The sequence below is a fragment of the Dermacentor andersoni genome, chromosome 8, assembly GCF_023375885.2.
Source record: "Dermacentor andersoni chromosome 8, qqDerAnde1_hic_scaffold, whole genome shotgun sequence".
Taxonomy (NCBI): domain Eukaryota; kingdom Metazoa; phylum Arthropoda; class Arachnida; order Ixodida; family Ixodidae; genus Dermacentor; species Dermacentor andersoni.
Genome location: NC_092821.1, coordinates 136,277,989 through 136,296,611, shown reverse-complemented (window position 1 = coordinate 136,296,611; position 18,623 = coordinate 136,277,989). Strand labels below are relative to the sequence as shown.

The window sequence follows — 18,623 nt, the reverse complement described above, 5'->3', positions numbered from 1 at the left end:
GAAAGAATTGCCGTTTTGTTCTTGGCGCGTTGCCCCATAGCTATGACGTGCACTATTATGTGGAGTGCCTGACGTAAATCGAGTATTTTTATCATTTTCTCTGAAACAATTTCTTTTGTATCGAGGTGCCTACGATGAGGTGTTGGGTCAAACAAATTTGAGAAAAACTGAAGATTCCTCAGCATAACAATTGACAAAGTACAGGAAGATCGCAGAATACCGCGCAGTGTACGACGAAGCCAGGTAGCCTATAGTTAAAAGCGAATCACAGTATTTTGTACCACCAAATTCTAGCCATTGTTGATAGTTTTGTGAACCCCGTAAAAAGGCAGTGCTCAATAATTTATTCCTCACTGCTATCATTGTCTCATTGGCACCCTCTGGCACCTATTGATACAATAACCACCAGCCCGTGATTATTCTATCCTAGCAGCCGAAACTTCAAGTGGGGCCCGCACAGAATATTTGAAAAAGTCTGCACAAAGATGATTCGAGAGAACTGCTATCCTAAACTAACCGCAAAAGCATCTTAGTGCCATTAAAAGTTACACATAAAATGACTATACCACATAAGAGGCATAGGTTGTACACAAATACACCGTTGCTACATTGGAAGTAGCGTATGTTGCAGCCGCAAACGATAACGCTTCCAGGAAACCACTACCCTTCTTGCAGAAGTGCATGCAAAAGCGAGGGAAATATTAGTAAATTTGCTCCGTAACTACGTTTCCTAAAATTATAAGGAAAAAGTGTGGTTCAGCTCGTGCTCTATTTTTGTTCCCTGAACCTCGTTCCAATTTTCCGACAAAGTTCGGCTTGGATTATGCAGTCGTGTTGAACGAAGGCGCCTATTTAACTTACTTAAACGCTGATAAATGGCAGTCCTGTGATTTTTGCTGCAAATATTTATTCAAATTCATTCCATGTTATAGAAGTAATTTTCGTTTTCATTTTCTCAATATGTATCAAGCTTAACCAAAGGAGATTATGCTTTCACTTTAAAATATTTCACAATATCAATCCTTTAGATGAAAGTGTCTTTGTGGTTATCTTGATCAAAAAAAGTCGTACGAGAACCATTTAGATGTCGCGCATTGTTGACACATAGCGTGGTAAACAACACGCATGTTCTGAGAATGCTGGCGTTATTGCACGTAGTTCGGAGGTCAAAACACGGAGTGATGTATCATAGTAGGACGGTGTAAAGCATAGATGTCATTTTTAGAAAATGGCTGGATCAATGGCTGGTCACAGCGAATGCGCTTAATACCAAAGCTATTGCTAAAGTTAGAACACTTTTGTTCAAAAAGCCCGAACAAAATAGATAACTGCCGTGCATTTTATTGGATGAAAATAGAAACGCTGGCACTGCCCAATACTCCTTAACAAGAATGCCATTGCGAACTGAGAACGTGAACGTTCAAAAGAAGGGGTGCAAGTATCGCAAATGGTGGCATAACTTCAATTCCATCGATCGATTCTTTATTAATGTTGCCATATGTTTTGCCGTCTAGCACTCTTGTATCCAGTGCTGCGCATTTTCTGATTGTAAAGACCATCCTTATAAGTGCCAACTTCTCCATTCTTCGAATATGTTATCCATCTCGTTGACGAACGCAATGATTCAAGATGCGCATTGGTTAACATTAGTCATGCATCCCAGCAGGGTATTGATCTATCGGAATGAGGCACTTACGCTCGCGGACACGAAATTCTTGTTGGTAAAAAAACGCTCAGATGCCCTTGTACACAATTTGTTGGTGCAGTCAGTTTAAACGCGAAAGAGTCGGACCTTACTTAGGAAGTACCTTCCCGCTTCCGATTCGCCCAAGTAAAGCTGAGTGAACTAACACAGCTATGCTTATCAAACAGCCATAAATTTCATGGTTCTTTTTGAAAGCTATTGGTAAATTTGCAGCGTTTCTCCAGTGACAACGTTTTTTTTTTGTACTGTCGGGCCCCCCCACAAACGGCCAATTGTAACGCACTATTGCCCTAGTATCACGTGACTTCAGCTGCAATATCTTTTTGGTTTTTTGGGGGGGGGGGGGGGGGACCGCAGCTACAGAAAAGCAAATTTTCCAATAGTATATTCGTGGGAGTTCGCTTGATACCAATTGTTTCAAACACAATGCAGACATGAAGAAGCTATCGTCAAGGTGAGCGCTTTCTGTGATTGCACTATAAAACGTAGGCCTGCGTTAAAAAATTGCGCCATAAATTTTATTTATTTTTTGTCTATTTATTTATTTCCAAATAACCCTAAAGGCCTTCTAGGGTGGGTATTACATAGGGTAAAGGTTACATCGGTGAGGTAAAGAACAGTGCATTAACGTAAATACAATATCCAATATTTCAGCACACGCCTACATTACAAAGACTTTACATCAAGTGAACTAAAGCATCCCTGAAAACCCTTGTGGACTAGCTACGAAACTATTTTGACAGGAAGTAACATCTTCCGCGATAATACTGAACCAATTTTCACATGTTGGGGCTGCATAAAGTATCTGCATGTGACTTGGAACGTGCACTCAGAGGCATCGCGCAAAAAAGAACTCTGGTGCAAAAGAAGCTGAAATTAAGGAAATGCACACTAGTACCAAAGTGTTAACTGTATACCTTGATTGCAGCACCATAGTTTGGCATTTGATCGTTCGTGCTAGTTTGAAAAATCCTTTGTATGCACTTTGTATTTGCAAGTATAATTACTTTGTTTAGCGCAAAACAACGGACCCAAGAAAGACCACCAGGGCAAGGCGCTACTCTTAACTAACGTCCTTTTATTTCGTCACTCCTTTATAGACAGCAGAAGTTACACGAACATGCGCAGTGGGCACCATGTGCAGTATCCACCAACATCCGATCACAAGAACGCACTCATGCGACAGAGTCCCAAAAATCATATTCAGCACTGTACAAGGTTTAAGAAGGCATACTAATGCACTCTGACCCCAATGACTGTATGAAGAATGCTTTCGATAAATCTCGGGCGGTGGTATCACGGCTTTTTCAGAATCGTAGTATCACGAAACGTGGCTTCGCACTTGCATATTTTACAATGTTGAGCCAAATGGGAACACGTTCCTGTTGGTATTGATCGATAACAAGCGCCTTAGAGAAGGCGCTTGTTATCACAGCGGCCTGACTGCCCCACATACACTTTGCCGCATGACAATGGAATCTTATATACCATACCGACGCTGCAATCTGCGAACTTCGCGTGGTTCCTTTCACAATCTGGATACTTGACTGTTTTAGAAATACGGCTGCATAACATTGACAGTTTCAGAGGAGCAGAAAGCACTACCGGAATTTGGTATCTAGTGGCTCCATTTTTTTTTATTGTGAGCCACTCTATGGCAATGCAGCACAACTCCAGATTTGTTCTTTTGTGTAATACAGTTATTTTGTGCCGCTTCGCTTTCAGTTTCTGAAGCAATACCGATGAGACTGACGTCACCACCACACTCGGGTAACCCGCAGCCTGCAGCCTATTTAACTGTGCAATGAAACTCTGGTTCGCAGTGTGATGACAAGATTTCATTAACGAATATTCTAGACAAATCAAAGCAATGACGCATTTCAGAACCTTTGAGTGAGCAGACGCATAAGGTAAAAGTTCCTGACGTTCACGTGGCGAGTACATCGAACAGGTGTGACCTGTTTGTAAGGATAGCTGCAAATCTAGAAACTGGAGTTTACTGTCTTTTGATAGCTCATGTGTTAAAGTTAAACCTTTGACGTTGTCATTGAACATAGTTAAAATGTCAGCTACCGTAATGAAGCATTCGTCGTTAGTCTGTTTTATCACAGGAAAATCTTCAACATATCTAAAAATTTGAACAGTCATTGTTTAAAGCACACTTAAGATTGCGGTCGACAAACGATTAAAGAATATCACAAAGAGCAGGCGTCACACATGCACCAATATGCGCACCATCTTTCTGAATAAAAAGCTTATTTTCGAACCAGATAAAAGTTGCACTTAGATAAAATTCAAGCCGGGACATGAAAAGTTTCGAAGACAACCCGGTTGCATTGCGGAAATCTACCTCGCCACAATCTTCGATGCACGTCATCACACTACGAAATAGCTAATCATGCGGTATTGAATATGAAAGTTCTTTTGCGTCAACAGAAAAAAAAATGTCGGCTACTGAATGGTTGTTTTCCAGAAAAGAAACAACATCGAAATAATTCTTTATGCCATAAGGACAATCAATAGTTAAATGCTTCACTGTTCTTGCAAAGAGAGGCTAACCCAAACCTGCCAACAGTTGTTTTCACTAACTATTGTACAGAAAGGGACATCCGGTTTGTGCGTTCTTGCATTGAAAAAAACGTCTAGAGCAAGCACCTTACATTACCTTACAGCGCCTTCTCCTCACAGCACTTTATCCTGTCGTCTTTCTTGTGTCCGTTGATTTGCGCTAAACAAAGTAATTATGGATTCACACCAACTAGCTCGCCAACGCATTGTGCTAAACTATTTGCACGTACTATTTCTATATTTTCTGCTTACGGTATAACGGTTGTGCGAGCACTGATTACCAAAATTTTGTTGTAGCTATATCCAGTAGCCTACGGGGACATCTTCCATAAATAACAAGTTCGAGCGAACTACAATTGCGCAGCATATGGCTTGTATTTACAACAATGAATGCCAGCTGTTAAGAATGCTGCTCCCATTTTACGTTCAGGAATCTGTATTCAGATTGTGGTCCTTCATTTAGTGTAATTCTAAAGTACGCTGCATGCATTGGTATGTTAGGCTGTGTATCGCTGGGCTCGGTAAAAAAATCTGCATATATGCGCCTTTGTCGACATTATTAAACTTTGGACTGAAATAATTTTCGCAATACCAGGATAAATATGTAAGAAGAGCAATATTGGGCTTGAAAACAAAATCTCTTAAAGTTAAGTGGTCTGTTTATTGAGCTGCTAGCAAGATACCGCATGAAACGGGTTATTTTTCGTGGTTAGTGCTAGATATAGTCCTTTATTTTAGGCGCATTTCTACATGCATGCAAAAAATTGCAACGAAGAGTACCATTTATGCTGCTGACCTGACTGAAAGATCTTGACTGCTTCTGAGTTCTAAACGCGTCTTTATATTGTTGCGAGTATATAAAAAGTATATTTACAATATATATAGAGGATGAGTCAGAACAGCTAAAATGGCTGACCACCAACAACACGCAGCAGCCGATACAAGGTGCCGATACAAGGTGCGTCTTTCCCAACAAAGCTACTTGAGTTCTCGAGTTGGCGCTTGGCAGTGTGAAAAATACTTGAACAGCGGTTAATGTTTTATATTATAGACTTTTCGGCTCCATTTTGGGTTTTGAAGCTGTGTCAGAGATACAGGCCTCACCCAGTAGGGCAAAATATACCAAGAGTTTAGTTTAACTGTTGATATTCTGTTGGCCCTCTGTGAATATAAAAGGTACCTAAGTTTAGCAGGGAGCTTCCTTTCTAGCTTCATGCTAGAATCAGGTAAATGATACTTTCTCTTCCATAGACATTGGCGGAAATTCTAGCTATCCCCAAAACTGATTTCCTGCGAAACAGATATATAATTTTGAACAAGCAATCTTCAAAGTTAAATTTAGCTTATTGAAATAGTTTGAGCGCGTGGAGGAAGAGCAGAAATGTAGGGGTGACGCATTTCGAATTTCACGCTCAGCTAAAGGAAGTACACTGTTGCACCATGGGCGAGGACAGGACTTGTGTTTCTTGGTTTAACAATGCAGCCTGAACAGCGCCACAGGCTAACCGACTATCTCACAAGGCGGTAACTACGTCCTCTCTACAAGACAACAATTTCCACTTACAGATAACTGATTGCTTCAACAATGCTTTACTCTTGTTACCTTAGGTGGAAGCTTAACTTGTATAAACAGCGCCTAGGCCGAATATATGAGCTGGGGGCCTAGGCAACACAATGAGAAGCATATTTCGTACCTTTATTATCAAATGATGTGGCGTTCTGTGCACGTGAGATGCATTTTGAAAGTATATTGAAATTGACGAACTGTTCGTCTCAGTATTTGTAATGTGCTCAGGTACTTCAAAATATTTCCCTATAAATCACCAAGATGCGTTTTGGTGTACTTTCGACAGCTTGTAGTCGAGCTTGGAATTTTTGCTGAAATCCGTTTTTTTAGACATATCTCTATAATGTCGGATAGCCACCTATTCAAATTTACGGAAATAGCGAAAAGCAGGTGTCAAATTGGTCCTGCTCGATATTAATGATCAGGCTTGCAAAATTTTATGCACGTCTAAATTTGGCCTCAACTAAGTTTTGCAATACATTGTGCACTCAAGCACTCTTTGGCATACGAAAGAAGGTAAAAGAAATTTTTCCACAGACGCACGTTTTATCCGTAACAAAATGGCGATTATTGTACTTGAAGGCTAGCATTTCAAAGCCACTTGAAGTCACCGAAGTTTCAGTGTCTTCGTTGTTCGTGCGAAAAAAGGGACAGCTGCGAAATGCTAACGGCAGCCGACCAACAATGCCTTCAGTTCTGAACTCATTTGTTGCAATAGCATCATTTTCGGGCGGAGAAGATGGTGGTCTTGTAACGCTTTGTATTTTTTTTTAAATAAAGTCGCCCTTCCAATAGAGGAAAATAAAGAAAGGCTGGTCTTACTGTTCATTCACCAGGGTGAGCGGGGGCCGTGTAGAGATAAGTTATTGCAAGAGTTTGAAAAAACTGAATCAAAATTTTCATGTATAACCCAATCTTGAAATGACCAACACTAGTAGAATAAAATTGCTGTTTGGATAATTATGTTAGTAGATTATCATCGTTCCTCTGTTGTCTGACAGTGCATTTCGTAGAATTAGAGGTACATGGAGATACTTTTTACCTGTAAAGGTCCGCCCGTCTAAGTAGATAAATATTAGTTAGGTCAAATGTGTAGTATTGCAGAACCGCTTGTTGGCAACTGATAGAAAAGTACTGATGCTAAATCTTTAGTAAGAGCCATGTAAACATTTTATTCTTCCGAAATATTTGACAGAACGTTGTTCCATCACGTTTATTGTGCTTGTTTTGTGAGTCAACTTTGTTAAGTTGCCTTATTCTCAGCCTAATACGCTTCGAAAAGCTGCGTAAATATCATATGTACTTTTTGGAATATTTATTAACCCAATATCCAAGCACCAACTCGCCCAACGTCTTGGCAGCATGGCAGTACTTAAGCCCCTTCCTGCCTCGTCATGGTACTTAGCGCCCTAAAGATTCCTTCTTGAACTTGCGGAGCACATGCTGTATGGTCCACTGTATCTATATCACCTTGCCATTGCTCTGAAAGGCATGATCAGAAGACCGTGAGTTGGGGTCATCGTTCAGCAAGGTGTAGAATGTACTTCAAACAGGGCGCACTATGCAAATGCGAAATATGTCCAATCTCTGCCTTTCTAGGGATGGAAGCAGATATCTACCTCTTGGAATGAACTTGTCCTGACTTGCTAGTAAATTGTTACCACCTACTACTGTACGCAGGCCTCGGCTACTGCGCGACGGCTAGCTATGATTTCGTGGATCATAGTAGCAACTAACAAATACAATACTCGAATACATACTGAAGGAAGGTTTATAGCATACATATTGCATATCGAATATTATGCGTTTTGGGAAATATTCACCACAATTAAAGAGAGACGATCTTTAAATGTAAAGTTTTCTTGAACTGTTTGTTACATTCCGTGTTAGTGTGAAATAATGCTTGATCCATGGTTATGGTAAATGCTTCTGCCTTTGAAGACCCGATGAGTGGTCTTGAAGGTTCGCGGTAGGTAATAATTAGGTCTGGTGCCAAAATGTATATCTACAGCAGCTGGCACAAGCACATGGCACAGGGTCGAATGACCCTGTGCCATCACCAAGATTCGACCAAAAGCGTTCTTGCTCTGTGGCTTTGATGTGCGGTTTGACTGGGCTCTCGGCAAATGTGAATATTGTGACTGACTAAATGGCATTGTCGTTGACTGAACGGCATTCCCGTTGCGATGTTCTTGTTAGCATTCACATAATCGATCATTAGACATTTCTTTTTTCGACCAACGGCCTCATTTTTTACATGGCTACTGTTGTGTAATGTGCCGTGTTTGAGTTGAATCGTAGTCATTGTTATTCACGCGTATTTACAATGTATCCAAGTCGGCTTTCGGAAAATTTAGCTTTCTGACACATAAGCAAGCAGTCATCCGCCTTGGTGGCTCAGTGGCTATGGTGTCGGGCTGCTGAGCACGAAGTTGTGGGATCGAATCCCGGCCGCGGCGGTCGCATTTCGATAGGGGCGTAATGCGAAAACACTTGTCTACTTAGATTAAATGCACGTTAAGGCACCCGAGGTGTTCGAAATTTCTGGAGTCCTCCACTACAGCGTGCTTGATAATCAGAAAGTGTTTTTGCCACGTAAAACCCCATAATTTACTTAAGCTAGCAGCAGCCTCCACCTGACATTCAGTTACCATTTTACACTCGCTGACGGGAACTGAAATTGTATGTATTGTATGGGACCCATACACCAGAGAAAAACCAGCGCCTTGGAAATAATACAGCGCCAAGCAATGAGATTCCCTTTTACCAACACCGCTTCGCGGAGTCTTCATCCAAACCAATACACACACATATCATCCAAACATTGTAGTTACGAAGGAATATTCGCCGATTAAATTTTTTTTTCGAACACTATCATTTTTGCTCGTAGTGCACTACCCTATTTAAGGATACCTGTAGCGCACAGAACGACGCACCTATACTCTGAATATTTACCACCTTATCTCAGCCGAACTAACCACCTCAAGCACTTTTTTCGAGTGCAGAAACGGTCCACAACACCCTTGCTATAACCCATTTATGTAGTTTTGACGACATCGACGAAATACGCCGCAAAGTTTTTCTTGCGTTTGTAATCCGTACCTTGCGTTTCTGCTCATATAAAGATCTAAGCGTTTGCCGTGTTGTTTCATGACTGGTACGCTATTTTTTGCCTTATTCTTATTGGTTCATTATTGAGTTGCTATTCCCCCATATTGAGATAATGACGACGAGAAATCGCCGTCATCACCTTGAACTAATAAAATCATTCAAAACTATCGACACATGCACATCATAACTTGGATGTATCATTGATTTCGTTATTTTTGCAGTCTACGGCATTATGTCCCATACAATACGACAGGAAGTAAGAGGAGGGCATCTCATGTCTACAAAGGAAGTAACAAAACTACCCATTAAACTATAGATCCCTTTCTTAACGTAGCTTGTCATAAAAGATGATAAAAGATTTTCCCGCTCTCGCATCATGAACATTCTCAACTCGATAGGTTTGTTACGTGCTTTCCAACACTGATTTCGCAAGGGCGTACCTTGTGAATCTCACCTACCTTGGTTTTCTCGGGACCTTCTTTCAAATTTTGACCAGAATACTTAAGCTGCTGACGTTTATGTTGATTTGACTAAAGCATTCATTGAAGTGTCGAATTGCCGTGTCATAGTCAAACTTCAAAATTTAAACTTGCACCTTAGAATCATTTAGAGGAACGGAGCATTCCTTACCAGCCACACGCAATTATTGACGTGGCGACAATGACATGTACAATACCTAGTATTTACCGTCAGGCGTTACAACGGGCACCTATGAAACGTTACAACGGGCACCTATGAAAAATGGACTAGCCACAAGAGCAATTCGCTCGGAAGCCACATTCGGAAGCCCTCATCACATTCGGAAGCCCTCATCATACATGGCATTCCCATAGCATTGTCAAAACACAAATCAGTTGCTAGGCGGGTTCTTTGTTATGTACTAATGTGTAGATACGTCGCTTCCTGTTTCATATGGTACAGTGAAGCTACCCTTCCCCCCGCGCCTCACACAGCAGTAATCCTTACCGAAGAAGAAGAGGGAAGAAGAAAACGTGCATAGCGTCGGACGTGCCTACAATGGGCTCCGTCGTTCATGCTTTTTGTGCGCGGCCTTCCGATACCTACGATCACAAAACCACTTCTAAAATTTTAGTTTGTGCCTGAAGACCGGAACCGGTACCAATATTTGGCGGGAATTGACTTTTTGGCCCTATTTTCGGGTCTTTTTTCTGCCAACCCTGTCCGCGAAAGCGTAGCACGCCTACGGCCGCCACGTGAAGACGCCACAGATGAGATGGAGATCCCACCCGAACAGTATGACGGCACGAGCTAATGCATCTCTCCTATTTAAGCGCAGAAGATGGCATACCACCGCCGAAAAAGTGAGTCTTTTTCGCTTTCCTCACGAACCACGTCAACTGCCCCCTCAACAGCGAACTCTAAGCCTCCGCCGCCGTCTAAACAGTCCGCATTGGGGACCCGCAAGGTTGCACAGTGGAGGCCTTGGCCGAGATTACCTACCGACTCCTTAAAATTGTCTTCAGGCGGAAAGGCGGTATGAATTTGAAGAAATTTACTGTCCACGATCTCCTTCAGGGCACTAACTGTGGTGCAATGGTTAACGTCGTGGATGCGAAGAGAGAAGACCAGGCCCGTGTTAACCCTACAACATTCCTACATCATCGCAACTCCTTCAGAACAGAGAATGCAGCAACACATTTCTATCAAGAACAACCAAGTCAAGGACGAAATCATCGAAGTGAATGCCTACATAGCACCCAAGACGAGTCTGTACGGGGGATCTGTTATAACATATACTCAGGCCACAGCAACGATTAAATGTGTCAGGACCTGCAACAGTGTAACAAAGGCAAGGGCTTCGAAATCGCTGGAACTAGAACATTGGGGCAGACTAAGTCTATTCGGACCATCTCCATTAACACTGCAAGAGTGCCGCAGAGCATCGACCTCTGCTACACCTTGAAGCCGAAAGTTGAAGCGTGCTTCAACTGCCGGAGACAAGGACATCGAGTAGATGTGTGCCCGCTAGAGAAGCAAGAGCTCTGCTACCGATGCGGGCAAAACCGCCCGAAGAAAAACCAGATTGCACACTGATATGTATCGTCTGCAAGGGGGAATACGTCACTGGGAACAGAAGATACAAGGTTCGCTACGAAAAAAAAATCCTACTACCCCACCTGTATCACCAAATAAGATGACGGAAACGGCTCGAGAAGCCGGTCCAGTTCAGCCACACGTGCCCCTGGAGCGAGGAGTCTAAGTAGGCCAAGGTACTTCCCTCCATTAGCCAGAAGCATCTCCAAAGACTGGGTGGACACCCAACCATTATCGAAGCAATAAATAGGACGCTTGAAATTACTAAACAGAATCGAGTTGTCATAGTGAAGTACTTTATTGCACAAAACATGGCCTGGGCATATAGAGCCAATGTTAAGAAAGGCACGCACCATTGAAATTACATTCAGGATGCACGCCTTACTCTACACACAGACCCACTCACCCCTACTAAAATTAGCAGGAGCACACAGGTCAACACATCTCTGGACCTGACCCTCACAAAGTGTATAGGTCAAGTGACATGGCAGAGCACCATGACTAACTTAGTTTGTGACAACTACATAGTGGCAATTACGATAACTGCCCGAAACCTCTTCGTGGAGCTCGGAAACGAGTCCGAATTACGGAGTGGGGCAAATTCAGACAACACTGAGATCAAAAGGACGAGAATGAGATGAGCAAACGAGTGATATCAGACAAAGATCTGATCAATTATGTTATAACAGCAATCAAAGCAGTCCCATTCTCAGGGACACCACAATCTGTGGACAGTCGGTTGCTGCATATGTTGGAACCATACGACAATCGGCAGAGAAGGTGGCAAACGCAGAAATTCAATTGGCCATTGGCCATTAAAATTGCTAAGCTATCCAAAGAGATAGAATATTATGCACAAAAGCTCTCCAGGAAAATGGGGCCAAATCTGCGACCAAATGAGTGGCAAACATGGCCTCAAAGATACTTGGCACCTCCTCAGACACCTGCTGGATCCGAAGAACAGCAAAATAGCGCACTATAAAAATATCATTACACGAGTTCCTAACCAAGGACAGTCATGTAAAGCGCTCGTCGAGGAACTAAGACAGAGATACGTAGACACATCGAACAAAGTCTCTCTGCCAAGCTACTCAAGAACCTGGAACAACGAAGTGGGCGAGGAGAGCCAAGAGTCAGAAGTGCGAGCTGCGCTTCAGACTCAGGGCCCGTCGGTCTCCGGGTGCGGACGGGGTTACAATCAAATCAGTAGGAAACTTTGATTATGCCTCAATCGAAGCTGTTAATGAATACTTTAACGAATGTTGGGATAGAGGGGAACTCCCCTCATTCGGGAGCTATGGAAATATCGTCTTCATCCCGAAACCTGAAAAGAAGCTTCGCTTGCAGAACATCAGGCCCATATCTCTCACCTCCTGCTTAAGCAAAGTGTTAGAGCACGTAAATATAAGGAGACTGCAGAGCCACATGGATGATAGGAATTACTTCCCGCACACTATGATAGCCTTTAGAGCAAATATACCAAAACAAGGCATCATGGTAAGACGCTGAGAATGGGTTTTTCACCCTATTCACAGGAAAATAACGAACTGTCCTAACCCTAGATCTAACAAAAGCCTTTCACAACATTAAGCATGACGAAATCATGCTTGCATTCGAGGGACTCAATGTAGAGCATAAAACTTACGATTATTTCAAAGCCTTCCGCTCTAACAGGCCTGCCAAACTCCAGCTATTCTCCATCAGATCTTCTAGATCACGCTATTGTCCAGTACCGGGAGCTATAGTGAGATAGAGGATACACTAGAAGTAGGAGTAGACCGAGTGTCATTTCATGCGAACGAAATAGCTCTCGTGCTCGGCCCCAAAGTCAGAACTTCTGATTATAAGGGCTCAACCACAAGCGGAACCGCGTCCGGCGGACATTGAGGGGATGGTAGATCGACCACATTTATAAGTTCATACCCTAAGAATTCTAGCTGTGGACGTACAATACAATGGAACGAGCGCAGTCACCCTGAACAAAATCATTGGGAGCGTTAGCCAAAGAAACAGGCTAATTAAGCGAGCAGCAAACAAACATAAAGGCATAAAGAAATCGGATCGCAGGCAAATTGCGCAAGCGTTCGTACTGAGCCGGATAGTATATTGCCTTCCTTACCTGCACCCCTACTCGCCTGAAAAAATGAATATAGACTGCCGAATAAGACAATCACACGAATGATCCCTTCACCTTCCTAGACACGCGGGTAATGAGAAGCTCCAAAAACTGGGAATCCACAATACCTTAGAGAAGGTTGCCGAGGTGCACAAACTAGCCCAGCTGGAGAGGTTATCCAAAACTGAAGTAAGAATGCACATGCTGGAGGATCCGAGGATCTGACATGGATCCACACAAGCCTCCACATGTAAACTTCCACTAATACACCTGAGCAATTTAAGGATAGACCCAATAACAAAAAACATGCACCCTGAACATCATAGGGAGAGAAGGAGAGCAAGAGCTAAAGCTATACATAAACACTACTCGGGCCTGCAGGATATAATCCAAATTGACGTTGTGGTGTACCAAGTAGAAATGCCATCTTTATAGGCACGGCCAACAATCATGGCAACGACCACTCAGCAGCAACTGTTAGTTGCATGCATTCAGAGGAAGCAGAAGATGCAGCTATAGCTCCATATATCAATGGCACTGCCGCGAAAATTATTTTCAGCGATTCTAAAACTGCAGTTTGAAACATTGCCAGTGGAAAAATCCACAAATCCGCCCTGCAAATTCTAAACAATACAGACCACCTGATCGCTAGATTGAAATCATCTGGATCCCTGCACATTCCTCGCACCCAGGAAATGAGGCTGTCCAGAATTATACCTCAGGTTTCGTCAGCTGGGTTGTGGGAGGCCTCGACCAAGGTTCAGCGAGGAATCACATGATGACATTCCACGAAATCATTATGCACTATCGCGAACGTAGGCAAAAATATCCTCCTCCATTTATATCACTAGATGAACTGCAACAGGTTACCTGGAGACAGTTGCATACTGGCTCATTTGCCAAACATTACAAGTACTAACTAATACACCTGGGCTCCTCACCTAATTCAAAAACTGCGGCACCCATAAGGCGGACCTGACACATATATTGAGCAACTGCCCCCGGCTAAAGCGTAGGTCGGAACTTCAACTTGACAACACTTCAGCCTGGGAGGCACCAGTATCCAGCTCGGATCCCGGAGTCCAGCTGCGGACCCTCAACTGGGCTTTGGAGATCGCCGAAAGTCAAGGGCTTACGTTCAACTCACGCCGGATGTAAGACGAAACAATCCAGTAATTCACGTAATTCGAAGACCTGATGAAAATAAAGTGTTTCCCCTCCTCCTTACCGGGAAATCTAAATCGGGAAGCATTGCCTGCTACATATTACATGTAGTTGCAGGAGCGCCTCATCAACTAATGTGCGATTAGGATGCCTCCTTTGGGCTTGTTCTTTATTGAAACACACGTTGTTCTATTCTGTATGCAAGATTCCAAATAATGTGTGCACTGTTTGCTTCACTTTGTTGAGAGCTTGTTGCAACTGCCTTACTGGGATACGAGCCATTGCATTTGGCGGTATGCGCCATAGATTATTGTAGCTTTCTGTCGACAATACGCAACGAAGATATCCCGGGATGTAAGCTACACGCAGCGTCAATATAAAAAAGTTTGTACTTTTTATTCATGATTCAGCAGTATGTCTAATTTGCATTGATTTGGTTACTCAATACTGCCAGCTGGCGAGCAGGGAGAAACTTAGGCATGAGAGAGGGTCACATAAATTCACAATGTCAAGCCCCTAAAGGGAAGTTAGTATGCATACGCCAACCAGTACATATATGCAGTGCGTAAATAAGTGAGCTTATTTTCTTCCATTCGTTTTGTTCTTCATCGAAAATATTTCTGTGCGATATTTTTACTTGAAATAGGACTCAGCATTTACTGGCGGCCCTACAACACGCCAATTATTTGTACCGTTTGGAGCTGAACTTTTTTACTTCACCTAACCTACTTTCCCGCATCCTAGGCAGTGCTTTTTCGAAATGCTTGCCACGTGCTCATCTCATTGCCAGTGCGAAGAAAACAGATGCACAGGAAAGCTGACGTTCTTTTTCCACGTTTTCATTTTCAATAACTCAGTTGCTTCACTTGAGGTGCTTTAAAACTCTGGTCATTCTACTTGGCATGGATTATTTAGAAATGAGTGTGGGAAACTTCAATTTTTTTGTGAATGTGCTTCGTGCAAAACTTATACGAATATTTTCTTTCTTGCAGCAAATATGTTTTTCTTATTCTGAACATTAGTATGTTTAGTTGACTGTCAGTGGAAATACTAATCGTAAATTTGCTTACACATTTTTCTGTACAAAAGAATAATTTTCGCCCGGTAGCGTAACACAGAATAAAAACCCACTGCAAGCGGGCTGTCAAAGATGTAAAAATTGCAATCAAGGCAACTTGAAGTGATTGAAAATATCATGCATTTCAGTGAAATATTTTCGGGCAGAACAATGACACGTATGAGAAAAACGTTATGCATGATGGCCGCATGGCCGACTCACCGTCTTGGGTTGGAAAGCACCCGCCGTGCTTGCTCGTCGCCTATGGTGCTCTCGTGCAATGCATAAGCTTGCCATTTGGATTCTCGAGCATGGAGGTTGGATTGCGTCGGAAAAGAAATATATATGAACCCCTAGGTACTGCGCAGTTGCGGGATGCTGAAGAGGACACTGCCGGTTAATATTCTTCCAAAACCGTCCACTAGGGCGTCTCTGGCAACGTTTTGTGAAGTTCGGTGATGGTAATCACTGCAATTCAAATAAATTGGTCAAGCAGCACTTCTGTTATGAACGTTAGATCGTGAAAACGAAGTTTACTTAAAGGTTTACAATGCACCTTTCATTTTCGAAGCAGGTGAATATGATTTTCGAAGTGGCGACTTTACAAGGATTTAATAGTACTCAAGGAAATGGTTTCTGATGAAAAAACACGACGACACCATTGAATGCTTGGTTAGTTGACGAACCATCTTAGTTCGTGTCTTTCCTGCAAATTGGCTTTCCACCAACGCACTATCTTTTTTGTTTTTCTTTCATTTATGATCATATTCCACGGTTCCGAATCAATGCAACCTTCTAAGTTCTCTGTTTCCAGAGCCATGTCACCAATTTGCATTCCTTTGCTTATAGCTGGTTTGTCCTCTTCCTTAACGTCTGTGGTCTTCTTTTTCCACTCTCTGCAAATCGCTGCACTCTACGCTTGCGCACTTCACTCAGCACATGCTTTTGTCTCCATAATTTCATTGATTGTAAATAATAAGAACTCATTACTTGGCGTTTGCAACGTCGGCTATACTGTTTCATACCTCGTGAAATATTTTGCCTATGTGTTGCCCACCTGCTACCTTCTTTGTAAATGTGACTTTCTGTGGGATGCCGACTTTTCTCCAAGATGTACCCACCGCAACTTATAAAGACCAAGTCCCATAAATGATGCTAATCCAGTATACCAAGGGTTCAATGTAGGATTTGCTTCAAGTGCTACACCATTGCAGCTGTTCCTTTTAGTTATGAATTATCCGAATAAATATCTGATCATATATTTGCGAATAATGAAGGTTACAAGATATTTCATATCCCAGCTGTTCCTTCAAGTGTGAGACTGTGAACAGATGAAACAGTTCACCAAAACTTGCTTCAGCTGTTTTTCAGATATACAAGGTGGGCAAGTAATAACAGATACGAAGGAAGATGTGGCGTGGACCACTGGCTCCTAAGTGCACTGGCTGAGGAAAATCCTACAGGTTAGTGTGCCCTTAAATTTAGTATTTAAAATGCTATGTTGATCATCTTCACCTCTTCAGCTTCAAAGAGTGAAAAACTGCAGACAATGTTTATAGAGCGCCATGTGCGAAAGCGCCAGCAAGGCTTTTCCAACCACTGGAAAAATACTAATGATGGAAAAATGACCTCACAATGCATTGCTAAGACGCTAAGAGGATGTCCATAATCCAATTCGAACGGAGAGTTGATGGTCAATATTTATAATTAAATTGTAGTGTTTCAAGTAAATTTACTATATAGGGTATTGATGTTCGAATAAGTATATCAAATGGTTTTATTGAATAGATTGTTGCTAGGGAGGATAAAATAGTGAATTTGTATTGGTGGAAGAATAGTCACAAAAAATTGTAAAAAAGGTTGATTCAAGTTCGGTGGCGTCTTCATGAAAAGCTGCTTCAAGGGAGTTCAAGAGCTTAAACGCAGGTGGTAGAAGATTAATTTATTGCTGGCTCCTTCTAGTAACAATACTCAATATTCCAGTGAAAGTAACAATTCAATGCCAGCGAAAATTTTTTAAGCTAGGGTTGAAGCAGAATTTAAAAACATATGCCAAAAATAAATTGAAAATGTAAATGACAAGATGTTCGTTAACATTCAGTTGTTCAACATACAATAGGCAAGATACGGCCGTCTGGTCATATAAGATGCTTCGATGGTACTATGGCAACATGTCATACCTACGAATCATACAAAGCCTTCTTAACGAAAAGAAGCCGCATATGCAAGAGCCCCGTGATCGTTTTGGTATACAATGCATACTGTACGGACGCAAGCGCAATAATACCCAATGCAATAGCATTTTCATCCCATCGTGCAATAGCAAAACATTAAACAATTGGCGTGACGTACTTGCGATGAAGTCGCATATATGGAGAATGTGTATTGTATAAAAAGGTGTTTTACAATGCAACATTGTGGAGCGCCCTAAGTTCTCAAACGTAGGTTGTTACTTTACAGCTGCAATATTGCGTCTTAAGCACCTCGAAACCTTTTTAAATCTATCCTGCTACACAACTTCATGACTCAAGAAGGGGACGTAGATCGGGTTAACGTAACAATTCTATATGACTGATACTCGTTTTTGGTGCTTGATTGATGGAGCCATTGGTGCTACGTGCATGTGATCGCCGGGTTGGGCCAGTAGCAAGCAATGTATGACAAGAGGAAAATAAAATGAGCGAGAAAAATCCTCACATTAGGCCGGCCATACGAGCAGTCATAGAGACTACCAACAGTCAAAGAGGCATTACGTGATCAACGAGAAGAAAGGGGGTTAACCGAGGCGCCCGATTTTTATTAGTCATATCATGAGAAGCCAACAAACACTGACACCACGGACAACATAGGGGAAATTACTCGTGCTTAATAAGTGGAATGAAGAAACGATAAATTAATGGAAATTAAAGTGGATGAAAAAACAACTTGCCGCAGGTGGGAACCGAACCCACAACCTTCGAATTCCGCGTGCGATGCTCCACCAATTGAGCTACCGCGGCGCTGTTTCCCCATCCACTTTCTTGGGTATTTGTGTGTGCTAGTAAACCCTGGGAGTGTTGGCCAGCGCCACCACTCACAGACCTTGGCGGCGGACGTGGAACGTCCTTGTTGCCGCAGGCGTCACGAGAACGTGATCGTTCGTTTTGGGTGAAGGCAACTGGTCAATAAACCCAAATATGTTACCTGAAGGCATCAATGCTTATCGTTTCTTCATTCCATTTAATAAGCACAAGTAATTTCCCCTATGTTGTCCTTGGTGTCAGTGTTTGTTGGCTTCTCG

General features: G+C 42.4%; 1 non-coding gene across 1 annotated transcript; it reads right to left on the bottom strand.

Moving 5' to 3' along the window:
• Positions 1-18,269: 18,269 nt before the first annotated feature.
• On the bottom strand, positions 18,270-18,342 carry TRNAP-CGG (transfer RNA proline (anticodon CGG)). The gene has a single exon. It is a non-coding gene; the product is annotated as a tRNA-Pro (tRNA).
• Between the last annotated feature and the right edge of the window lie 281 nt (positions 18,343-18,623).